At 43.4% G+C, this 26893-nt stretch overlaps 1 protein-coding gene across 1 annotated transcript in view; it reads right to left on the bottom strand.

Annotated features, from left to right (window-relative positions):
* The window catches only part of ATXN7 (ataxin 7), a 146924-nt gene that overhangs the window by 114737 nt on the left and 5294 nt on the right, over nucleotides 1–26893 (bottom strand). The window contains exon 2 of the mRNA XM_056860010.1: nucleotides 3374–3466. The gene's annotated coding sequence lies outside the window, so the exon portion shown is untranslated. The remainder of the gene's footprint in view (nucleotides 1–3373; nucleotides 3467–26893) is intronic.

The raw sequence follows: 26893 nt of genomic DNA, 5'->3' as shown, positions 1-26893 counted from the left end.
TACTGTGGTTAACATTCTCTACGATTATCTTTGCCAATTAAATGTGTTCTGCTTCTTTCAGCGACATAAAGCCATTCCTTTAGGCCCTTGGTAGAAAAATCTATTTTTAAAATCATAGAGATGGTCATCACAGCAAAATTGCATGTAAGTATTATAGGCTACTCACTCTGTATACATGAGGACATCAGTATCATAAGTGCCAATCCTATCTTTTACACCATACATTTCACACACATACACACGCACCACCCAACATAACTGAAGACATTCCTGAAAATTAAGAGAGATGAATGAAAAAAATCCCAGATGGTATCATACTTGCATCATATTTACTAGAGGAATTTTTAACCTACCATCTCATTCACTAATACACAGGAAAAATGCTTAAATAATTTTTTTTTAATTTTCAAATTCATACAGCCTAGTGGCTGAAGCACACCGCTGCATTCAGATGTTATGAGGAAGTTGTCAATTATGGCTCCACACACAAGCAAAGAAGCAAACACTAAGTACTGAAGAAGAAAAATACTCAGTACTCAACAGACCAGTCCCAAATCCAAAATCCTACATACCTTTGTCCAAGCCCCTGTGTTTTGGTCGCTGCCACCCACCCCTTGTAATAATGGGAATGAGCTGCTGTACATAACAAAGAGAAACGATCAGTAACCTGGATAGCCCAGGATAGCTTGATCTTGTCAGATCTTGGAAGCTAAACAGGGTGAGCCTTGGTTAGCATTTGGGTGGGAGACCAAGGTCACTACGCAGAGGCAGGCAATAGTTGCTGAATGCCGGTTGCCTTGAAAACCTCACGGGGTCACCATCAGTCAGTAGCAACTTTATGGCAAAGAAAAACAAAAAAGACCCCAAACCCCCCAAAAACATAACAAATGTAGATGTGCCATAGAAGGGACTGGGGCTCAGTGGCAGAGCATCTGCTCGGCATACAGAAGGTCCCAGGTTCAATCCCCGGCATCTCCAGATATAGGGACTAGGCAAGTAGATGTGAAAGACCTCTACCTGAGACCCTGGAGAGCCGCTGCCAGTCTGAGTAGACAATACTGACTTTGATGGACCAAGGGTCTGATTCAGTATAAGGCAGCTTCGTGTGTTCAATGATAGAGGTCCAAAATCCTTCTGGGTCCTTACAGGCGCTCCAGTCCAACCCTCCTTAAAATAGGAAATCTAAAGCTAGAGTATCCCCAACAGATGGCTGCCCAGCTCCACCTGAAGACTTCCAGCAAAGGAGAGCCCCCCCCCCCATCCCAACACACATACTCCAGATTACTGGTTCCACTGCTGTGCTGCTCTTGGTATAATTTCTCCCCATTTTAAACTGAAATATACTCTCGTAGGTTAGCTCCAATAGATCTAGTCTTGCCTCCTGGAACACCAGAGATCAAATTGCCAGAGGTCTGAGAGCTGATAAAGTTCTGTATATTCTCCCAATGGCCCACGCTGGAGACACCAGAGGTCACTATGTGCTCCTGTGGGCTTCTTGCTACCCCATACTCTCATCACCAGCAGGCTGAAAGATATACATCACAAGGCACATGCCAAAGCACCTCCTAAACAGCAACATGTCACAAAGACTTCAAGCAAGAAGGGAAGAAAGAGAGGAGACGGAGGTTGGGATGGAAGTGAGAGATAAGAAGATGTGACAGAACAAACTCTTCGGGAGTAAACAGCAACATATGTGCTATTTTTATTCTCTTGCTGGACTCCACCTAGCCTACATCTGCAGCAAGTGTAAGCTGGTTGTTCTGTTGGAAGAGAAGGGAAGAGGACTGGAGACGCAGCTTTCCTCACTTCACCTCATTAGAGAAGATGAGAAGCTTTTGGACAGCACACGGAAGACAACTGCATGAGGAGGCTGTCAAGGATTAAAATTAGATCTGTATGAGGACAGAAACTGCATGGAAGAATGGCTGGCAGGAGGGGGAGAATCCAAAGGCCTTCTGAACTTCGCAGAGGAAGAAATCACTTTCAAAATCTTTCCAACTGGAGTTACTCTGGGAGAGGGGAGGAGAGGAGAGCTGAAGCAGGCTACCCAGGGTGAGAAAAAACATTCAGCTCCTCAGAGACAGAGGTGATTAAACTACCACTGGCAGAAAGGGGAGAAGGATAGTGATGGTCAGTGACTCCCTACTGAAAAAAACAGATGAAGCTGTGCACCAACTAGATCTGTTAAAGCTCATGAAGTATGCCGGTGCATGGACCTAGAATGTGATAGACAAGTTGCTGAGACTGAACATGTCCAGGGATCAGTCTCTCTTCCCACTCATCCATGTGGGAACAAATGATACAGCTATGGGAATACCACAACTGACTTTAAGGTCGTTTATGAAGTCAAAACTAAAATCAAGAAGCATTTGAGTCCCCACCCCTTGAAACACTGTTTTATAATTGGCTGTAGTGCTTTCTGTGAGCGAAACGTTCAGTTCCCCTCTCCCCCTCCCCGCAGAAACCCAAGTGCCGTGTTAAAAAGCATTTTTGAAGGAGAAAAAAACGGAGCTCTCTAAAAGAAATGGGGGGGGGGGAGAAACCCAAGCCTCGTTTTTAAAATCCTTTCTTGTGTAAGTCTGCTCAGAAAGAATTCTGAGAAAGCAGGAAGGAGGGAGCATTTGAATCTCTGCCCCTTGACACGAGATGCTTTGTTTTTGGCTGTAGTGCTTTCTGTGAGAGAAACATCACCACCACCCCAATCAAGCTTCCATGTCCCACACTTTGGCTTAATCATGGAGATTTCACCCGGGGCTGATCTCAGGAGAGATTGAAGAATCAGGATTTCACAGCAACGGGAAGACCTGGGATTTGTCAGGACTGGGTGCAAGGTCATATCTAATGGACAGAAAACTCATGCATAACTCCAAGGAACAACTACTTTCTCAACCTTAAAGAGTTTCAAAGCGGCTCACAATCTCCTTCCCTTCCTCTCTCCACAACAGACACCTTGTGAGGTAGGTGGGACTGAGAGAGTTCAGAAAGAACTGCGACTGGCCCAAGGTCACCCAGCTGGCTTCATGTGTAGGAGCGGGGAAACCAACCCAGTTTACCAGATTAGAGTCCACTACTCTTAACCACTACACCACGCTGGAATCCCCCAGTAGTCGTACAGCACTGCAGATACTGCTGGTCTTATAGGACAAAAGAAATTATGGCCTGTACTACCCTTAAAACTCCTTATCTCTCTGCTTTTGCTGTGTATCTAGCAGCTCTTCATGTTACTGTCTCCTTTCTAAAAACTTCTTAGTATCTGTTGTTGTTGTTGTTTGTAGTGTCATTATGTCCTTTGTGTATCTTGCATCTGAAGTGCACAGATTACAATACCTGAGGAAAGCCGTATAGGTATACCTAAATTAGTGGGTCACAGTACCTTAAACGTCTGGTATAACTCAGGGTTGGGATATCAATTGATCATCATCTGTCTGGATTGTGGAAATGTCCTCTCTCTTACAATTGATTAAATCTGCAAAGAAACACATGGTAACGATCAACTCTTGTCATCTTTATTTTCCAGAAGTGAAATAAAAATTAATTGAAGGGGCCATGATCTCCCATCTGCATACCACATAAATACTACTACGACTGTCTCCATGTATGAGAATGTAATTGGTAAAGTTCAGCTCCTATCACTGCATTTGAACAATAAAGGTTTAAGTAGTCAGATGTTTACAATAAAAACAACTGTGACTCTTTCAAACAGGCAAACCCAATAATTTCATGGTCCAAAGTTACAACAGTAAAAGACCGACCTTGACCCCAGGATGTTAAAAACAAAAGCCACTCTACATATATATATTTTCCCTTTGAAGAAACTGTACTGTAGAAATACGGAAGAATAATTTCTAGGAATTCTGTAATGTATGATGACAGAATGTCAGCAAACTCCCAGAAGTTGCCCAAAACAATACAGAAATCTTTAATTTATATTCCTGGCATTTGATTGTCAGCAGCTGACTTTCTGTGTCTTTAATGCAACAATGTCAATGTCCTGGTAATGAACAACCTGTAGAACAAACCCTTTTCCACAATAAAGTGCACTCAAAGCATTCCAGCTAGTATTTGACTTCTCCATTTGATGTTTCTTTCTCTGTGTAATTACAGCGCACAGACATCCAGGCTTCTTATTTTTTGCCCTAATAGTCAATCACAGGCTATTGTCAGTAGCAGATTCATCTCCATCTGCAGCAATTTTCCTTTTAACTTCCAGATAATCTTCAGAAGTAGACAGCATAGTTAATGAGATAATAAGATGTCTTTGCATACAGCAATTCTGCTCTTTAAATAAATACGGCTACCTGAAGTACGTCAACACCCAAGCTGTAAAAAAAAATGTACACTTTGAAGCTACTAAAAAGCTTCCTTCCATTTGCTCATTTTCAAACATCTGAAGACTCAATAAGATAAATTATATTAACAGCCAATTTTCAAAAGCCACTAAGATCTTTAAAACATGCACAGTTCACATTTCATGCCAAACTCTGTATACAAAGAACAAAATGAAAAGTTTGGCTGCTTAACAGTCCTGAAAGATCTATAGAAAACATAGCACTAAGGGGAAGTCACTAAAAACATTCATTACGCTCAGTATATTTTTGTTCAGTATACTTTCAGTATATTTTCACATAACTAGGTGCATTATATATATACATATATAGTGCATCGCATACGTACAAAAACAAGACAGTGCCAAAAGGCATAAACAAAACATAAGGCTCATTCACACGCAGCTGAGATGGAGTTAATTATAACAGAGCACATGGATTAAAAGAATCCACAAAATCTATTGTTAAAGCTACACGAGGAAGACAGTGGATTTTTCTAAGTAAACAGTTATGGCTACCATGGATAGGACATTTCAAATGAGTTCCCTCATGTTTTAGGACTGTAAATTGCTGCATATTCATCTGTACTGTTTTAATTTACTTCAAAAACAAAAGGAAAACAGAAGTAAAATCTTTTCTTGCAATTTGTGTGCCATAACCACTAACCTTAAAGAAGAGGTTTTGTTCATTTTACAGGTACATCGTCACAGCGCTATTCTCAATGTAAACAAAAGAGAGAGGCATGCACCCCAGGCTAAGGATGTCAGCATTTTTTCAAACACCTTTCTGACTGTTCCATTTTATGGTGATGCAATTTGACCTACATTTTCAGTGGCCAGAGAGAGAGACGGAGATACAAAGGGAGGTGGAGATGGCAGGGGGGGGGGGGGAACAGAGAAAGAGAGAGAGAGAGATTGAGATTCTTTACTCACAATTCTACTAACTGGGTTTTTAACTGACGCTATAAAGGGGCAAAAATAGCAGGAGCAGAGATAAAACTATTTCAAGGATGGCTATAATGTGCTTAGAATACAAAACTAAACAGAGGTAGAAGGCACAGGGTAGGCATAGAATTTTTCATCTAGTGACAAAATGTAATGCCCTCATTAAGCAAAGTAGCATGTAATCCTAGAATGAATGTTGAAATGTAGATGCCAGAGATAGGCAGCATTATTTTCCACAACAGCTCTCCTCAGAAGAGGCATCCAGCCCCTTTTGACAAACACTAACATTCATGCAGCATAATTCCAGCATTACTAAGATCTCTGTTGCCAGACTCTTAGAAACTTGCATTAAAAAAGATGGTTTTATGCACCCTTCCACTGTCTTTACATTAATCTTACAGAGAATAGCATCTTCCAGGAATTGCTCCCTTGAGCCACTGATCTCAAAATTATATTTATACATTATATAATCCATCGGAATCATGAACATATATATAAAACAGTCATACACACAAACGTGATGTCAACTCTATAAATAAGAGAAAACTAATGCACCCAGGCCTGTCTGTGTTCTACTTCAAGGGTTTCTTTCCCCCCCCCAGTCTATGACACACAAACCACTTGTTCTGCCACGACCCAGGAATATCCTTCTTTATCCTGACACAGCATTTTCTTTTTGGCACGCAGAAGTTCTGACACTTCTACAGGGCTCTTGCATAAGCACAGGTTTCCTAGATCACTCCAGAGGTGGGATATATTTAGGAAGTTTGCAGAAGGTTTGTTGGCCAACTCACAGAAAGCATATTGCTGCTGCTGAGGGTAAGCAGTCTAAGCAAGAGGAAGGGAATGAAAGAAGCTCCTCCCGTCTTCCTATGCTGCTTCAGCCTACCTGGGAGAAAAGAAAAAGATCTCATGTACTCTGTTCCCTAACTGAGTGTGGAAGTGTAAAGACGCATGAAGCAGCACTGTATACTTTGAACAATAAAAATATGTACATACCAGCTCCTATGTTTACATTTTAAAAAAATTATGCGACTTGTATTAGCTAGGCAAATTAATATTTATTTGCTAACTTTCATTTAGAGTATGTCTGCTAGTCAGAGAGGAGCAAGGATGTCACAGCAAGATGTAAGCAACAGAGTGGTGACAGCAAGCTCTTCCTTTTGCAATGCTGAGCAGACAGAGATAAAATCTAGAGGAGCACGGCAGGGTTGCACTCCTACCTACAGGCATGGCCAATGTCCACAAGTCAGCAGCCATTTAAGCTGGAATGCTATTGCTTCATTCTGCAGCTGAGGTATTCTTTCATCTCTCCCATGTGCCAAATCGGGCAAACAGGCTAGTGGAACCTCACACCCCTTTGCATGACCGTCTAGTACTTAATCTATTCCAGCGCCGGACTCCATGGTCATTAGCTTACTTCTGTGTGGTTCCCTGGCAAAAGACATTAGATCTGACTTCAATATCAGATATCATGGAATATCATTCTGGGTCCCACCACACACTTCTTTTGAACAAACACTCCAATAATGAAATTCAGGTAATATCAGATATATTTACTAATGAAGAAGAGCAGTAGTAGAAAAGAGTTGGTTTTTATATACCGACTTTCTCTGCCACTTAAGGGAGAATCAAGCCAGCTTACAATCACCTTCCCTTCCCCTCCCCACAACAGATGACCTGTGAGGTAGGTGAGGCTGAGAGAGCATGACTTGCCCAAGGTCACCCAGCTGGCTTTGTGTGTCTGTCCTGGCTTTTTTAGCCATAGAACTTCCAATACAGGAAGAGTATCCCTTATCCGGACTGATCCAAAAACCGGACCCTTCGAGCCGGCATGCAGGCAGAGCCGTGCTACCTGCTTTCAATGTTTCCTCTCATCTAAAAATAAATAAATACTGTGCACACTGAATTGTAGGTAGAGGCTGAAAGCCTGCAGTTGTTTGCTGTTGCTCTTGTACAGGTACAGGTACTCTGGTGAGAGAGTTAACACTTTTGTTTTCTGGAAAATACTGCAATATATGGAAATATGGACCACCTGGTCCCAAGCAGTCTGGATAAGGGATACTCAACCTGTACTAGTTTGGAAAAGAGCAGGAAAAGAGGAAGACCCAACAAGAGATGGATTGACTCCATAAAGGAAGCCACAGCCCTCAATTTGCAAGATCTGAGCAAGGCTGTCAAAGATAGGACATTTTGGAGGACACTGATTCATAGGGCTGCCATGAGTCGGAAGCGACTTGACGGCACTTAACACTCACACTAGTCTGGAACAATTTCAGCACTGATTTAGAACGGATACGTTTGAACTCTTTGGGTTAACAGAAACACTTGCTTTAAATAAATACAAAATTCAGAAGCCCCTGCAAAGCCCAGCATGAGCCCCTCCCCAAAACAAAATTGTAGGCGGTTGCAAGAGAATATAATTTTGCCGTGGCATCGTTATCTGCGAGCAACAACCTCTTGTCAAGCAACAGTTCCTGCTGCTTGTCATTAAAATATGGCTATTGAAGCATTACACCAACAACAACCTGCTCAAATTCACAGTCTCTGGTTACTCAGCTTTTTTTCTTAATGTTACTGAAACTAAGAAAACAACCTGTTTCCAAAGTGACGCGTCCAAAGTTATAACAGAATTAAATGGAATGAAAACAACCTCCACTGCCATCACTGTTATCTTTTTTACGACTCAAGTCATCAAAACAGAGATCAACCATTCCTTATGCCCTGCATACATGCAACTGCTTGCCTGTTTGATCCTTAATATATGTTTATAACCCTACAACGCATGGCAGGCAGCCCCTGGAGTTTCTCAACAAGAAATGAAAACTTTGTTAACTGGCTTCCCTTTAAGGGTGCAAAGGAAAACTAATCTTTTCTACAAAGGCAGGAACTCATAATAGGATACGGATCTTTGCGGATTAAATGTCAAAATAAATTGCCTAGTAACCCTCTGTACCTTTTTTGCTTATTAAATGCCTGCCACTGCCCTTGCACACCCACAACAGTGGCAAGTAGAAAACTGCCTCCACCACATGTCTGCCCTATTGTGTGTGTGTGTGTGTGAGTGAGAGAAAGACTGAACAGTTTGTGTAAGGTAAGCGGCTGTAGAACTTTACACTTCTGTAAATCAACTTTCAGTTTCCCACATTAAAATCCCTGAAAAGAAAGAGAAACAGAAAATCAACATTTAAATAAGCGTTCACATTTACAAGAAGCTGCTTATTGCATAAGCAAACAAGTCGTTTGTGTATCCTTCCTCTTTCAAATAATGATTAACTTTGGTAATTTCCCTTTCCAGACCTTTAAATGCAAACTTTGATTACCCTTACAAAATGTTATAGACCTGCTGAAGAACAACTATGCACTCCAGCAAGTGCGTAAAGAACAAAATGTAAAGTTAGCCAGAGAACAAATGTGCACACGCCGTCTCTGCCTCTCACTCATATTCAAGTACTGTTAAAAAGCCTTTTGGTGAAGATTATACCAAGCTCCTGGGTCTCACCTTGGGCTACTCTTTCCCAGCCTAACCTTCCTCACAGGGCTGTTGTGAGGATAAATGGGGAAAGGGATATTTAAATTCCCTGGAGGAAGGACAGGATAAAAATGGAATGGATAATAAATTAGACTACTGTTCTATACAGCTTAGCTATATCTATTCCTGAGTGTTAGACTAAGTGTGAAATCCAAAGGGGGGTCTGACCAATGCAGAATACAGTGGTAGTATTACTTCCCTTGATCTAGACACAATACTCCTATTGATGCAGCCCAGAATTGCATTGGCCTTCTTAGCAGCCATATCACACTGTTGACTCATGTTCAGTTTGTGGTCCTCTAAGACTCCCAGATCTCTTTCACATGTACTGTTGTCAAGCCAACTCTCTCCCATCCTGTACCTGTGCCTTATGTTGTTTCTACCTAGGTGAAGTACTTTACACTTCTCCCTATAGAAATCCATTTTATTGCTTATGGCCCAGCTTTCCAGTCTATCAAGGTAATTCTGAACTCTGACCCTACCCTCCGGGGTATTAACTACCCCTCCTAACTTGGTATCATCTGCTAATTTGATTAGCATGCTCTCTATTCCATCATCCAAGTCATTTATAAAAATATTAAATAGTACCGGTCCCAGGACAGACCCCTATGGTACCCCACTGGTCACTCCTCTCCAGGATGAAGTTGTGCCATTAATGAGCACCCTTTGGGTTCGGTTGGTCAACCAATTACCAACCCACCTAACAGTAGCAGTGTCCAGCCCACATTTTACTAGCTTTGTTTCAAGAAGATCATGGGGGACTTTATCAAAGGCTTTACTAAAATCAAGGTACACTACATCTACAGCATTCCCTTCATCTACCATACTTGTCACTCTTTCAAAAAAAGATATGAGATTAGTTTGGCATGACCTGTTTTTGAGAAACCCATTAGAAAGTGAGAGTTGATAACTGACTGTTGAATCTGCCAGTGGAGGCTGGCAACTGGAGTGAGAGGAACACATTTTCTGTAGGATCAAGAAGGATCCTGTGTTTGTGAGGGGAGTGATTTGAGAGTCCTTCCCTACCGAAAACAGCTCTTAAGTAAAGAGAGTGATCCCTAACCAGTTCTAAGGGAAATAACTCCTAAGTAAATAGGGTGCTCCCTAACCAGTTTTAGGAAGAAAACTGGGTGTGTGTGTTTATTCCTAACTACTCCAACTGAAGAAATATTGTTTCAAGAACCTTATGTTTATTCAACTAAGCAGTGACTGCCAAGTGAAATCTATCTCAGTACATATCAAAAGTATCAACATCTGCCATTGAAATACATCAGATACATCCTGATTACAAAATACCTATTGTTTGTAAATATCTCAAGTTTCCTCATTCCTCTGTCTTATCTTCCAACTTTATTTTCTGAAACCCCCCTGCAAACTTAATTTTTTACAATTTCCCCAAAAGAGACAAATAAAACAGTATGAGTTCTTATTTCAATAGGCCTCCCTGCCATATGTTTTATATAAAGAAAAAGGTTTTTGTGTGTGGCAGATCTCCCAACCGTCTTAAGTGTGGGACAGTAGAGCAGTATAGCCAGCGTTGAAATGGACAGGTTAGGAACCTCTGCAACACCATGTGATTTGGTATGCTCTGCACCTTTGAGCTTTCTTCTCTTATCTGTCTTAGTTCTTGCTGTGGCCAGTCTGCTTGGGTCTCTGTGGTATTTGACCAGTTTCTAACACAGTCAGGATGGGGGGCTGTTTGTCATCTAACTGTTCTTCTACACCAGTGGTTCCCAAAGTGGGCAGTACCACCCCCTGGGGGGCGGTGGGATCACCTAGGGGGGCACTAAGATGAAAGGGGGCAGCAGGGGGCGCTAGAGGTGGGGCCTCTTCAACTGCGTTGTTCGCTAATTTACACTAGATCAAGCTTTCTGGGCATGGCGTACGGGTCACTGGGTGTGTGTGTGTGGAGGAGGTAGTTGTGAATTTCCTGCATATGCAGGGGGTTGGACTAGATGACCCTGGTGGTCCCTTCCAACTCTATGATTCTATATGGCACCATGCTGGCAAATTGGATCAAGTTCATCAGTTCTGTTGAATAAATTTCAACTAAAAAGTTTTAATTGGGTTTTCGAAATTTTATTGTTATTTAGTGAGTCATGCAAACCACTATTTTGAATAATGCTTTTTTATAGGACAGGGTAGGGGGCACTGGGGTTGAGTTTGTGAAACCAAGGGGGCGGTGGCCCGAAAGGTTTGGGAACCACTGTTCTACACCAACAGCTGCAATCTGAACTGGAGGCACCAACGCTGTTTGTCAAACCCCAGCTCAACCAGCAGGGGACCCCAGAAGCAGAGTACGCTCAACACAGGGAGGCCGAGTTGACGGAGTCAGTACAGGCGACAAGAATGGCTGCCAAAGCAGGACCCAAAGTTTGGAGATACAGTTCCTCCAAGAGTGCCTTGGCTTGTAAATTTGATGCACTGAGAGCAGGAGTCAACATTATTGCTTTCTCCTAAGCCAGGGGTCGCAAAAGTGCGGCTCCCGAGCCGCATGCGGCTCTTTGAGCCCTTGAGTGCGGCTCTTTCCATGTCCGGGCCGGCTGAGTAGCGAAAGGGGCGGGGGGCGGGAGAGAGTCTGTGCAGGAGGCGCTTGGGCTACGTAGGAGCGACCACGTGCCGCTGCTGCTGGCGGGCCTGCTGTGGGGAGAAGTCTGCGCAGGAGGCACTCGAATTACAAAGGAGCGACCACGTGCTGCTGCTGCTGGATGGCCTGCTGTGGGGATTGGGGGTTTCTTAAGCAGCGGAGGGAGCAGCCGCCATTTCGTTATTTGCACAGTAAGCCCACCCGCTGCCTCTTGGCTTCTGCTGTTGGCTCCTCGAGTCCCTCTTCAGAAAGGCTCGAGAGAAATTCTCATTGCTTTGGATGCGCTTCGCCCGGACGAGGAAGCCCCGCGCAGCGCCTTTCTCGCTTGAGGCCACCCGCAGCCTGGAGGGGAGGGGGAGGCAGAGAGCGAGCTGCCCCGGCGGCCGCCACCTCCCCCCTCCCTGCCGCGTGGGCCTCTCTTTCGGTACGGCTGCTCTCGCCCCCAGGGCTGCAGAGTGGGCCCAAGGCCGTGCTCAGGCCGCCCCTGGGAGGGGGGAGGGGGCTGGCGCCGTGGCCTCGAGGGAGGGAGGGAGGGGCAGTTGGGGGACTCTCCTTTCTCCCCCCCCCCCCGTGGAAGCCGACTGGGCGCGCGGCCCTGCCTGCCTGCCCCCCAGCTGGGGGGGGGCTCCTCCAGCCAAGCCACCTTGCCCGGGCACCCGCCTGCCTGCCCTGAATCTGGAGCCTGTCAGTCCCAGAATGGTGGGGGGGGTGAGCACCTGCCCCTCCCTCTGGCCAGGAGGGAACTGGCATGTCCGTGGCAGGGGGAAGGAAGGATGGACTGTGCATCTCCCCCTTGTTTGTTTGCATGGAACACACACAGACCGGGGACCTGCTGGCCTCTTCCTCTGTGCCTGGGATCCCTGGACATCTGGACCTTCGCTGGGTGATGGTGGTAGTGGGGAGAAAACAGTGGGCCTTTTTGTCTGGCAATTGTTATCCCTCCCCTGGCCTATTACTACAGGTTTCCCCTCTTCCTGCTACTTTGTGCCTCTTTCAAAAGGAACCGGGGGAGGGTGGTTTACACTCTTCCCACAGCCATTCACCACCCCACTGTGCAGTAGGTGCTCTACTGGTTTCCACTTCTGCTAAATTTTAATTAAAGTTTATTAAGTTAATAAACAGTTTACCTACCTATATAGTTTGAGTTTAAAAAATTTGGCTCTCAAAAGAAATCTCAATCGTTGTACTGTTGATATTTGGCTCTCTTGACTAATGAATTTGGCGACCCCTGTCCTAAGCATAACATGCAGAGGTCATGGTGTCAGACTGGCAGATTTCTTCTGCAGCACTTTCTAAAGGCAAGCTTCTTTTCCTTCAAGCCTAAGGGTAGCGATGGGAGAGGGGAGTGAGTGAGGTGACTAACTCTCTCTCATTGGTATCTGAAGAAGTGAGATGTGGCTCACGAAAGCTCATACCCTGACAGAAATTTTGTTAGTCTTTAAGGGGCTACTAGACTCTTGCTCTTTTCTACTGCTATAGACAGACGAACACGGTTACCCATCGCGATCTGTCTCTCTCATTATGTACGTACGCAAACACACACACGACAGGAAAAAAAGACTAACATTCTAATTGCTAAAGCTGAAGAAAGAATCCTAATAAGAGCAGAGATTCTTTGAAGCAGCATCACAGAGCAACTTAATGGGTGGCAGTCAGTAGAGAACCAAGCAGGAAAGCATTCATTCCTCCCCTTGAGGCACTTGAAGAAGGGAAGGGAGGGGATACGAGCACTGATTCTTTGGCTATAACTCTAGAATCCCCCCAGAGTTGCTTTCTGCCTGGCACACAACCCTTAGGTGGGACTCCACTAATTCCATGAAGAATTACTCCTATATCCAGAAGGGTGAACATTTCTTCACATGGTATAATACATAAAATGAGCTTGTGTCATTCTGGGACAGGCTGTATCTCAAGTTGAGACCGGAGCCTGATGCAGCATGACACACCTTGCTATGCCTGGAGAGAACAATAAAGGAGTTCTTTACAAATCGAACCAAAATAATTACAGGGCTTACTTTATTTAAAAAGAAGACGAAGAAGCAAGCAGACAAGGAAAGCCCTAATTGCTTCAGAGCTAATGCACGAAGGACTGCGGCTGTACAACTCTCATTTGCAAGAAAAGGAGAAGGTGAAACCATCATCCTCATCAGAGCTACAACTGAAAATCAGTTTCTCGTTATTATAACCTGTTTGCTTAAGTACACTTTTAGCCCTCACGGGTAAACCTTGAAAATGTGACCTCGATATTCACAAGAAACATCACGTCTTCAGAAATGCATGTAATCACAAAAGATACTTTTGCAGCTTTTCAGCAAGCACGTGTGGGCCCTACACCAGAGTCTGATCAAGAAGAAAACCTAAGATGGCTCCCTGGACCCGCAATTAAGGGAAATGTAAAGAAGCTTTCACTCGAACATTGTTCCCCTGCAGTCAAATGACAGTTGGCTCAAGAATATCCAGTAATGCAACTAGATTTCAGATATCATCCATTCTTCTTGCACATGGATTTTCGTCCTGCTTTTAATGGTCAGGGGAGAGAAAGGCACAGCTGCACAAATTGAGTCCACTCTAGTGCATGCCCAACAGAAGACTCTGAACGGGGTGAAAAAAAAAATTACAATCTCTAGCAAACCACTTATTTTTCATACGTATCATCAGACACTCTACCAAGCCAACGATGAATTCCACTTCAAGGAAAGCTACAGGTAATATCTAGCAATAAACCTATCTTCATTTGATAAAACTCCAGATGAGGCGGCATCATATCACTATAGATGAACTGTGATTTTAAAAGTGGAGTTTCCAGCAGCAAATGGCAGGCTAAGAACAAAAAGCGCAACCCTCTGCTCTGCAACTGCTAGGCATCCTCTTTCCAACCCTATTTTAATCAGAAATGGGGTGTGTCGAGCATGCGTTGCAGCGAGATCTTCATTAAAACTGCATTTCAGACCTCCCTCTGCCCTTTTATGTCTCAATTCTGCACCAGACAGTAGGAACAACTAATGTAATTTAATATCACCTTCAAAATCATACTTACAAATTAGAGGTCCGAAAAATACACTGGAAAAAAACCTACCGTGCAATTAATTAAGCATAAACACCACTAGGAATTCTTGTACTTTCCAGGGGCATATCATTGCTTTTCCTGCAAGTCAACAAGGGCTTGAGGAGGGGAAGATCTCCTTTATATAATTCATTGCTTGGCCAGGGGGCATCAGCTCAGTGGCAAAGTACACACTGAAGGTCTCCGTTCTTGACATCTTCACTTAAAAAGGATCTCAAGAAGGAAGGCTGGGAAATGGCTATGGTGATAACCTTATACAGCAACTGCCATTCAGACCAATAGTCTGAGTCAATCTAGGTCAATTTCATATGCACCTGCTTGATTTCTAAAATGAGAGTTGCTAAAGTGCAGGCTTATATGACAATCACATTGCAAGATAAGATCTACCACGCCTCAAATATACAGGCTTCTACATGATAAAAGGAAAGAACTGTTCACATACTTGGTAGTAACTTTCTTGCATCACATTATTCAAGAATGTATACCCTGAAACTGAAAACATCTATGGTTGCAGGCTTCAAAAATTCTGGGTACTAGGTTCCCACTGCCCCTGAAGTTTTATGGAAGCACCTAAAGCCCCACTGGCCCTTGGCCTGTAAACTCTGTTAGAGTTTAAAAGAAGGGGGCAGGGGGAGTCAGCTCTTAAAAGGAATGCCCTGCAAAACTTCTAGGACAAAGCTAATTTGTGGCTAGGATATGAGCTCTGAGGAATACAGAGCTCAGTATCTGCTGACTCTCCTTTGCTTTTGTTGGAAACTTCTGCTCTCTCCTACCAGCCCAGGAAAGGTGAAGGCTGTGTTTGGTGGGGTAGGCAAAAGTAAGATACTTTTCGCCCAAGGGAGGGAGGTGGGACAAAGAAACCCAGCCTGGAGAGAAAGCAACAAGTCTTTCAGTCTTCAAGCCAACTTCCATTGGTATTGGACTCATTCAGCATCCATATAACATACTAGATTCTAAGTAGTTCTATATTCAGGTTTGGTGCAATAATTATATACACAGGATTATGATCCAGATTTACTGAATCACTGATCAGGGGCTTGTATTTGAAATCTTTCCATCCCTCTCTCCAAAACGATTCATGCTTGAGTTAAAAGAGAATAATTCTTGGGTATTTTCCTTCACTTCTGTTCCAGTTATATAGCAGTCTAGTGGTAACAGTTGGCCTGCCTTACAACATTAGTTCAAACAAAAAGACTCGAGTCTGCTACAATACATGTCTTTTAGGTGTTGTAGGGTTCTTGTTTATGTTGACACAAACTTGACAAGGCTATCCTGTTACTCTAAGTAGGCAGTCTCCACTTTAGTTGGGGGAATTATCAGAGGAGACAGAGTGAGAGGGGGTAACTGGGATCGATAACCTATTATACCAGGACAGTCCTGGGGAAAACTTTCAAAGGAGCAGGTAGTTGTACAATCAACATGGATTTTATTAAATAATTGTAAAAAAAATAATTGCAAGAAATATACTTTGAACATACACACACAAATTGCCCCCACACACAAACAACACAAGGGTGGACTAAGAGAAAAAGGGTGGAAGTTGGATAGAGTTTCAAGGATGGATGATATTTACCAGCCTTGGAGAGATGTCCAGGGAAAGCAGTGCTGAAGAGGAAAACAACTAGCATTTCCAGGAGCAAAAAGAGTCTACACAAGTGGGCGGGGGGGGGGGGCATACGAATCCAAAACACATACAAACACACTATGAGTGGCCAAAATGGGTCCTGAGGTGGTATGAAGTAAGCTGGCAGGAAAACCAGAGACAAAGAATTGATTGTTTTACTGGGGTCCAAACAAAAAAATAGGAGAGGCCTGATGAGTTGTCAGGACCTAACAGAACACCTGGGCTATTATCTTGAATACTGATTGATTACAGGGATGTGTGCAGATAAGGTAAGTAATGGTCTGCTCCAAGCGCTGATTAAATCACCTTGGGGTGAGGCAGTGAAGTTTAGCTAGCCACATTGTCCAGCCAGGCATACCTTAGGCCAGGGGAAATTCACAGCTGCCAACCTCCTTCCCGCCCAAGCTTGACACACAAGATGGATCCCAAAACTCTCTGAGGGGCATCCATTTTGTGGGGAGCAGTGTCTTGTTCTTATACCAGTTTTTGGCCCCCATGCCATTGTGGCACCCTTTATTCAGGAAGGCATTCCGGAGCCTTGGGCCAACTGCAGTAAATGTGTGGGAATGGACTGTTAATGTTATTTACCTCCATGCCACAAAAAGCTTAATCTGATAAATAACATCCTACTAATCCTCTATCAAGGGGATAGGACATTTTTCTCCAGGCTAGTTGGCAACCCCATTTATAATTTAGAGGCAACATTAACCTTACTTCATAGGACACAGGAAAAATTATATTTGGTATGGATGAGACTGGGCTCTTTAATTTTTGGCCTGGTGCTTAGGTCCAATTTGAGTCCTCCGTTGCACAAAAAGTAATACACGTAACAATAAGCAATACTATTGTAAAGGCAATGTTACAAAAGGATTTTTGAAGCGCCACAAGCCCAGAAAAGCTGTCAGCCTTCACAAAATTGTTTCTATCCGTGAACGTTAAACAAATGACCAAGGAAGGAGCAGTTCCTGTACTCTGTCTTGCCTGGTTGTCTGGAGATGATCATTGTTCACCAGAGGCAGCCAGACAAGTGGCTATTTGTAAGCATGAATAAATGTATAAAATACTGATATGCAAACCTCCGTTCACTAACCACAATACAAAAAACCTCACGCATTGTACACCACTGTTATCAATACAGGCTAAGAATGACACTGAAAATGGGCCGCATCCACAGGTAAGGAACTCATCAGATACTTTTAAAGTCTCATTTTCAGTCAACGGGCACACACGTGCCTTCAGGACCTTTTAAAAAAATTAATAATTATTTATATGCATCAAGTACCAGAATGTTACTTTCCTTTAAAGCCCCATTAGGATTGCCACCTTATTCCCCGCAAGACTTCTGATTTGTAGTGGTGGTGTAGTGGTTAAGAGCGGTTGTTTGGAGCGGTGGAGTCTGATCTGGAGAACCAGGTTTGATTCCCCACTCCTCCACATGAGCAGCGGAGGCTAATCTGGTGAGCTGGATTTGTTTCCCCACTCCTACACACAAAGCCAGCTGGGTGACCTTGGGCGAGTCACACTCTCTCAGCCTCACCTACCTCACAGGGTGTCTGTTGTGGGGAGGGGAAGGGAAGGCGATTGTAAGCCGGTTTGATTTTCAATTAAGTGGCAGAGAAAGTCGGCATATAAAAACCAACTCCTCCTCCACTTTTTTTAAAGCTGTAAAACAAGTTTAAAAAAAAAAATCCAACAGTAATCTTTTCCTAGCATTGAATTGCAATGATTGGAAAAAGTTCATGTTTGTCTCTTTTTGCCAATTAAACAAATGGCAGGAGTCCTACCAGAGAAAAAAGTTGACAGTCTTAACCAATACTGTCATGAATCATTGGATACTTAACTAATCTATTTTTTGGGGGGGGGGAATAGAGGCTGTATCTTCTGCCCAACAATCTTTTAAGCAGGCTACTTCATCCTTTTATTAGTTCTTCCCGATCACTGGAACAGCCAATGCATGCCACAATGCAGATGCCTTTAGGGCCAAGAATCAGTTACAGAAAATAAATACAGATGGCTTAAGCAAATTAACAATGCCGCACACCACATGGGGGGATTCTGTATCTTTTCAGGTAAGCATCACTTCTTACTTCAAAACACCTTTAAACAGCCAACCAGCTATGAAGGTAGAATGGCAGCTGGCCAGTCAGGGCTACCCAGTGCTTTGCAAACAGTGCCAGATGTACAATTATCTGCCTACGAAACAGGAATTGTGGGTATGTGCTCAATGCATGGAGCTCTAGGCTCTCAGGGGACAAATTTGTTCTACTGAGGCTAGGGCTGCCAACCTGAAGAAGCTGCAAGAGACAGAGAGACGTATGTGCATGAGACCTTCAGGCACCCGCCAGAACTATCCCGCTCCTGCGCTGACAAGCTCCTCTACGGTTGTGGAGATTGAGGGGTTCAAAGCTGGTAGGCATCAGGCTAAGGAGGCTGGAAATAATCTCTGGCAAGGGAACCGTGCCTTGCAAGATGCACTGATATCCTCTCATACTAAGGATCTCCCTCTGGAGTTGACAAGAGGTGGGCTTTTGGTACTGGGTGATTCAATCGTTAAACATATAGATAATTCACAGTGGGTAGCAATGTTAGTCTGTCTGCAGTAGTAGAAAAGAGAAAGAGTCCAGTAGCACCTTAAAGACTAACAAAAATATTTTCTGGCAGGGTATGAGCTTTCGTGAGCCACAGCTCACTTCTTCAGATACTTAAGGTATCTGAAGATACAGGTATCTGAAGAAGTGAGCTGTGGCTCACGAAAGCTCATACTAAACATATAGAGAGGGGGATCGTTGGTGGGTATTTTGACTTCATGGTGACTTTCCTGCCTGGTGCAAAAGTTGCACATGTCACATGCTGTCCAGATAGGCTGACATGGGAGGAGTCAGCAGGTTTGCTGTACTTTGGCACCAGTGACATTAGGGAATGTAGCCATGAGGTCCTGGAGGAAAAATGTAGACTACTAGGTAGAATGTTAAAGGCCAGGACCTCCAAAGGAGGATTCTCAGAATATCTTCCAGTTCCGCACGTTGGGCCAGCCAGCCAGGCACAGATTAGGAGTCTCAATTTGTGGACGAGAAATTGGTGGTTCGATGTGCCAGGCTCTGGGATGAGCCGAACCTCCACAAAACAGAACTATAATGCTGACACGCTATCAAAAAGGTGGCAGAACAGTTTTTAAAGAAACCCATTGGAGTAAGTCAACAGAAGCCAGGGAGTCTCTGGTTCAAAACCAACTCATCCCAAGGGGATGTTGTGGTAAATTCTTGGGAGAACACCGGTGAGAGCGGGCTAGAACTTGAGACTTTGATTCGGGCAGTAGAGGGCACCCAGCTGAGGAACCCTAAGGGCTCAAGACATGGTGCAAAATGGAAGTGGTGTTGAACTGATTGGGAACGGTGACCACAATGCTATTAAGTTCGGCATTCATAATCAATGGAAAGTTGCCCCCAAAGTCCAAATACCATCACATTTGATTTCAAAAGAGATAACTTTACATAGCAAATAAGAGGACTAGTGAGAAGAAAGTTAAAAAGGAGAATTAAGAGAGTCGAATCGCTCCAGGATGCCTGCAAACTAGTTAAAACTACATTAACTGAGGCCCCAGATAGCATGAATATCTCAAATCAGAAGTACCATCAAGTCTAAATGGATGCCTACATGGTTAACGACCCAAGTCAAAGAACCTATAAAAGACAAAAACGTTTCCCTTAAAAAGTGGGAAGTTTTCCCAAAAGAGATAAAACAGAAAGGAGTGCAGGTTCTGGCAAAACAAATGTAAGCTGGCAATATGGTGACAAAAAAAGAAAGAAATAGAAAAGTAGCTTGCCAAAAGCCATTAAGATAAACAATAAGGATTTCATCAAATATATCAGAAGCAGGAAATCAACTAGGGAGGCAGTTGAGCCTTTGGGTGACAAACAGATTATTTAAGGAAGACAGAGAGATGGCAGAGAAACTGAATGAATTTTCATCTGTTTTTCATTGTGGAAAATGTGGGGCATGTACTCACACCAGAACCGCTGTTTACAGGAAGGAAGTCTGAAGTACTGGGTCAAATTGAGGTGAGAGATGAAGTTCCAGAACTACTAAGCAAACTGAAAACTACTGAGTCTCCAGGTCCATACGGCAGGCACCCAAGGGTTCTTAAGGAACACATATGTGAAACTGTTGATCTACTAACCAGTGTATGTAACTTGTTGCTACAATTGACCTCCATGCCAGAGGACTGGGAAGTAGCAAATGTCATACCGATTTTTTTTAAGGGGAGCCAGGGATTATGGGCTATTTAGCCAGACATCTGTACCAGGTAAATTAGTAGAAAAGTGTTATTAAAGAGAGAATTATTAAGTACATCAAGGGACAAAGGGAAAATAAGCATGACTTCTGCAAAAGGAAGTCCTGCTTCACCAAACGTTTGGAGTTCATTGAGGGTGACAAGCATGTGGATAATAGTGATCTGGCAGAGCCTACACTTGGATTTCAAAAGACTCCTGTATAAGCTTAGCATTCATGGAATAAGAGGATGGGTGCTCTTATAGATTCATGTTAAGTTTATTAATACGGTCGACTCACCAATCACGTGCCAACACATCAAAATTTCCAGACACAAAGTTTTGCACCGCAGAATCAGACTGCCCGTACATATAAAGGTGTAAGGTCAATAAAAGCAACCCCTGGTTAAAATTATCACATTAAAATTGATAAAATTGTAAAATATTTTAACAATCATTCTCTAATAAAGCTCTGCGTATTTTAATAGCAACAGCGCAGAACTTGGCAGTTTGGAACATAAGCTGAGGGTCTTCTCCTAATAGGAGCTTCTTTGCCAAAAGCTCAACTGACTCATCAGGGAATTTACCACGTAGGGGGGAAATAAGCTTTGATCTAACTTCGTGGTAGAATGGGCAACATATCAACGCATGTTCGATGGTTTCAATGTCCCCTGTTCCACACGGACATAACCTCTCTGAGCTAGGAATCTTCTTATATTTCCCTTCTAAAACAGCCAACGGTAGGGCCTGGCATCTGGCAAGGGTAAAGGCCTTCCTATAATTAATACTCTCAAGATGATAAAAATAAGCTGCAGGTGAGACCAAGTATCTAGATTTATCAGGTACTAGGAAAAATGGTGATTTTCCAGGGTCTGTCTGGTGTTCAATGTCTTCCACCCTTTGCTTCAAGAAACCTGATGCTTAGTCTATGCCCATGGCTAACAGGGTAGGTTGAGAGAGGCCCAGGCAGGCCATTTTATTAAGGACTATCTTTAGCCATGTTGACTGGAACTTATCCTGTAGAAGCAGGGGTAGCAGTCCTTGAGGGATAAGATTTAATTTGAGCCAAAGAATAATGGAAGCAGTACAGACCCTTGCCTCCACCCTCACCAGTCCGGCCTCCATTCTAGCAGTAGCATTTGATACGAAACGAGGTAAATGTAGGGCTGCTCTCAAGAATTTAGATTGAATCCGCTTCAGTGGGACAAAAGTAGATGAAGGTGGCCCAAGTAAAGTCCCATATCTCAGTTGTGCCAGTATTTTTGCTTGGTAGTGCACTTATAGATTAAAAATGATTAAATGGCAGGAAGCAAAGAATAGGAATAAAATGACACTTCTGCAATGGAGAGAAGTGAGCAGCGGGATCCCATAAGGATCGGTATTGGGACTGGTGATATTTAAGCTGATTGTAAATAATCTGATATTGGGAAAGAGCAGCGTAGTGGCCAAATTTGCAGATAATACCAAATTATTCAAAATGGTGAAGATTTTAGGAGGATCTCTCCAAACTGGGTGAGGGGGCAACAATGTGGCAAATGAAGTTCGAGTAAACAAGTGTAAAGTGATGCATATAGGAACAAAAAATTCAACTTTAAGTATATACTGATGGAGTCTGAATGGGCTGAGAGGGACAAAGATTTTGGAGATGTACTGGACAGATCAATGAAAATGTTGATTCAATGTGCGATTGTGGTAAACAAAGGCAAACTCCATGCTGGGGATTAATAGGAAAGGGATTAAGAACAGAACAGCCAATATTGTAATGATGTTGTATAGAGCCATAGTGTTGCCTCATTGGGAATACTGTGCACATTTTTGATTGCCATACCCTTTTTGTGATATGCCAAAGCTGGGGAATAGTGCAGAAGAGGGAAACCACGGTGATTGAGGAGTTGAAGCACTTTTCCTATTTTATTTAATCTTTTCTTTCATAGTCCACCATTCTCACTGGAACGCAGGGCAAATTACAAGTATCATAAAACTTTCAGTCAATCAGTAAGCGGATTACAAAATATGATAAACATCAGGCAATCAGTGAGCAGGTTACAAGATACGATAACATTTGCATCTAACAGCAAGGATTCCTAGTAAGAGAAAATAATGCAGTTGTGATGGGACTGGAAAAGAAAACCCCCCACAAAAATACAAATGCAATCCTATCTGTTTAAAGCAACAAGAAATCAGTGTAGGAAACACTTTATTCCTAATAAAAGTCACCTCCTGAGCTAAGAACCATCACACCTCTACCAGGATGCACTCCTGATCAATTCTGTTTTGCACATTTTATGAAATGATACAAGCTCTGGGGCCTTCCTAACAGCTTCATATAAACTGTTTGGTAACGTAGGCACCACCACAGAGAATGTGCCTGAATGAACAGCTGCCAATTTTACCCATTTGCCGGGTGGCACTTTCATAAGGCTTTGCTGGGATGAGTGGAACTATCACAGCAGAACACAGCAGGAGAGGCTGTCCTGCAGTTACGTGGATCAAGCACCATTAAGGGCTTTGTAGGCAAATAGCTAGCACCTTGAATTGAACCTGGTAACGGATTGGCAACTAATGGAATGCATGAGGAAAGGCAGAAGAGTCTGGGGCATTTCAGTTCAGAAAAAGACAGCTAACAGGGGACATGAAAGAGGCTTATAAAATTGTGCACGAGGTGGAGACAGCGGATTGCAAATATTTTGTCTCCTTCTCCCATAATATTAGAACTCGGTGGCACCCAATGAAGTTGACAGGCAATAGGATTAGGGCAGACAAAAGGAAATACTCAACAAGTAATTCAATTGTGGAATTCACTGCCAGTGGACACAGTGATGATGGCATCAAACCTATCAATACCAGTTCTAAGAGTCAGCATCAGAGGAAGGCATTGGCCTCAATGTCCTGTTCGTTGCTCCTCCAGAACAACTGGTTGCCTGTGTGAAACAGGATGCTGGACTAGATGGGCCACTGGTCTGATGTGGCAGGGCTCTTGCTATATTTTTATTATTCAAATACTCTGAAAGGAAGCTGGGATATTGCAAAGAGAAGCCACTGTCATTGTCTCTGAACACTATTACCACCATCTGAAGAAGTGAGCTGTGTCTCACGAAAGCTCATACCCTGCCAGAAATTTTGTTGGTCTTCAAGGTGCTACTGGGCTCTTGCTCTTTTCTACTATTACCACCATAGTTAGTTATCCCTGTACCAAGGACAACTTGTGGAACTTCTTTTTCCATTCACCCACCCGACAAACATCAAGAAACATTAATAAAAATACTGCTAAATCACAAAAATGTTAATCTACAAATTAAAAGGCTGAATATTTGTCAGATACTCGCTAAATATACAAATAGGAATTTATTTACTGAGAAACTGTATATGCTACCTCCCAAAAGACTTGTTCACACAAAAATACAACAAATTCATAAAACAGTATAAATCTTTCAGCCCTAAAAACAAGCCAAAGTATAAAACGACAGCCTAAAAAGAATATTCATAAACAGGTTCTCAGATTAGAAGCAGACCATAAGAACAGCTTTAAAAGATGGAAGCCCTTAGCTAAATGCCTGGGTAAAATAAATTTTTCAAGCTAGTGCTTAAAAGAGTATGGTAGGGAACAGGTGAGCTTCAATGGGGAGAACACAGCAGAAGTGTGGTGCACCACTGGAAAAGCCCTGTCTCTGTTTGCCAGGGGCGTCACCTCCAAAGGTGAGAGCACAGAGAGCAGGACTTAAGAAGATATTAATGGATGGGCTGAACAGTATGAGAGGAATTGGTCTTTCAGGTACGCCAGCCCCAAGCAGTTTTACAGTGCATTCCTGAGTGGAATGCTTGCGCTGGACTTAGGAGGCAATGCAGCTACGCTGCTTCCGGTGCAAAAAAATCCGTGCAACCCTCATAGGGTTGCAAGGGAGATACATCACCGGTGGTGTATCTCGCAAAAAATAAAAAGGGGCGTTCCTGGGCCGAAATGGCTTTGGAAGCCAACTAAAGGTGGCCCCGCCCCCAGCCCGGCGATGCCGGCGCAGCCTTTGCCAGCGTTCGGACGCCAGGGGAAGGCTCTGCTGGCATCCCGGGCTGGCGCTGCCCGCAACCGGCGTAGGCTGCCCGGATGCCGGCGCAGTGCCTTCCTGGCCTCCTAGGGCTTTTGTCCTGGAGGCTCAGGAATGCACTGTTAGAATTATCAAATATCTGACATCCAATCAGATTTTAGTACTTGATAGCTGAAATGTAATGGCATATTTAGGAAGACTATTCAATAGCAGACATGTAATATTTGTATTTGACTGCATTTAAATAGTAACTATAGGACACGATAATATTTGATAGTATGATAGTTGATAAACCATAATTACTTGTATTTCAGCAGATTTTGACTGTTGACAGAAAATGATTTGGTATTTGACAATATGACAGTTAACAGCTGATGAGATTTCGTATTTGAGACCTGACAGATGCTAACAAATATAAAGCACACCAATTTGATATAATAATGTCAAATTCAAAACTTTACCATAGAAATTTATAATGTTGCAAAAAGTCCATATTTAGCACGGAATACCTCTACACCATTCTCAAATAGTATTCATAGACATCCACCTTCCTTCATGAACTGTATGCAAATACGTTAGAGTTACAGCCCATTCCTAAGGGGGGGGGCAGCTAGGCAGCAGCCGGGAACAGCGCAGCCACACTGCCTCCACAGAGGCTTCCCGGCTACTGAAAATAAAATAAAAGGCTATTTTAACAGTTAAATGGGAAAATGCCCCCATTGAAAATAGCAAGGCTCTACCACCCAAAAAGGTGTCATAGCCACACCACTGCTCGAGAGGGTGTTCCCGGGTTGAAAGAGGTTTGGAAGCTGACTAGCATCAGCTCCACCCCTTGGAACACCTCCCCCAACCCTCACGTAGGCCTTTCCTTCCAGGAATTCCCTGTCCAGAAGGAAAACCCCACACTGGCGTGGAGGGGGTGTTCCCAGGGTGTTCTAAGGGGTACAGATGATGCTAGTCAGCTTCAAAACCCCTTTCACTCCAGGAATGCCCCCTCGAGCAGCGGTGTGGCTATGCCAAATATTTGGTGGTGGCACTCTGCAGCTCCTGGACACCAGCGTGTTTGCCCCCTCACCGGCAAACACTCAGAGGCATTACCAAATTCTGTGAGCACATACTGTTTTGATCTGAAAATCCCAGTGTCTGACCTGGGTTCTCCCTACTCAGGACAAAACTGCTGCTGTCTTAACTGAACGTACTACCAACGTTTAATAAAATGACTAACGTTAAAGAAGATTGCTGCTTTTGCATCAGCTACATAAAGGCAGCATATAAACAAACTAATTAATTGTGAACACCAGCAATGAAAATGGGTGAAACAAGAAGGCTGACACAGGTAAAAGAATAAAGAAGGACAGATTTACACATTAGTAGTACATACACACTTCCTTCTGTAGCGGATATTCCCTGCCCTATAACCACAAGAAACTTTCCGGCTATCCCCAGGGTTCCAAAAAAAAAGAAAAAAAAGGCTTGTTTGGTCAGCATAATGATGTTTCTATAAATAACAATTGATTGCAATTGTTTCAAATATAATTACATTGTTACATAAAAATTAACCACTTGAGTGTTTGTAATTAGTACAAGTCAGCAAAATTAATATTTTAAAAACTTGACCATTATTTTGACAATATTTCTGACTATTTACATGGCCTGTCCTAGATCAGTAAACATAAACTAAGGTAACTGTATCAGTTTGTAGATAATCTGACTTCCTTATGATCCTAGGATCACTAGATTGGTCTATGATCTTTGATTAATCAGATTTCCAACTTTATAAGAATAGAATACAACTTAATACAAATATCTATTTAAAGTGTTCCCCCTCCAGGTTTTTTTTTCCGGGGGGGGGGGGAGATACACTGTAGACCTTATACCAAGAAATACCCAGACCCTACTCAGGCTACATCAGTCTTCAATGAACTTTCTGGGCAGTGAGGCAGGGGGAAGAAAGATTTGGCAGGGAAGAAAGATTTCAAAACCTTTCAATACTTACTAGATACAAGTAACTTCAGAGTTACGAGAGGGAAAATGAAGTCTGTTTGTTCAAAATGTTTAGGTTAAACAGTAGCCTCTAAGCTACAAACTTTTTCATCAGACTCCATGCTGTGATGTTGCAGCTACACATGCAGGGGTTCTTGAGAAAGTGAGTAGGGTTAAATCAAAATCACAAAAGTAACCATAATTCTTCCCCCACAGCAAAAAACAATGACATCTCTACAGTGGCATACCGTATATACTCGCGTATAAGCCGAGTTTTTCAGTCCAAAAAAAGGGCTGAAAAAGCCGAACTCGGCTTATACGCGGGTCAATACGGTAGAGGGGGGAGGAGGGAGGAGGGAGGGGGGAACTTACCTCCATCACCGCCGCCGCCGGGCCCAGGCGCCTTCCTTCGGCCGGCAGGGGCCTTCCAGCGCAGGCAGGAGGCCCCCGCCGGCCGAGCCGCCACGGGCCGCGCGCCTGGCCACCTTCCTCTGGCCGGGAGGGGCCTGCCTGCTCAGGCAGGAGG

This window comes from Euleptes europaea, chromosome 1, assembly GCF_029931775.1.
Source record: "Euleptes europaea isolate rEulEur1 chromosome 1, rEulEur1.hap1, whole genome shotgun sequence".
Lineage (NCBI taxonomy): Eukaryota > Metazoa > Chordata > Lepidosauria > Squamata > Sphaerodactylidae > Euleptes > Euleptes europaea.
This window is presented reverse-complemented; position numbering and strand designations above follow the sequence as displayed.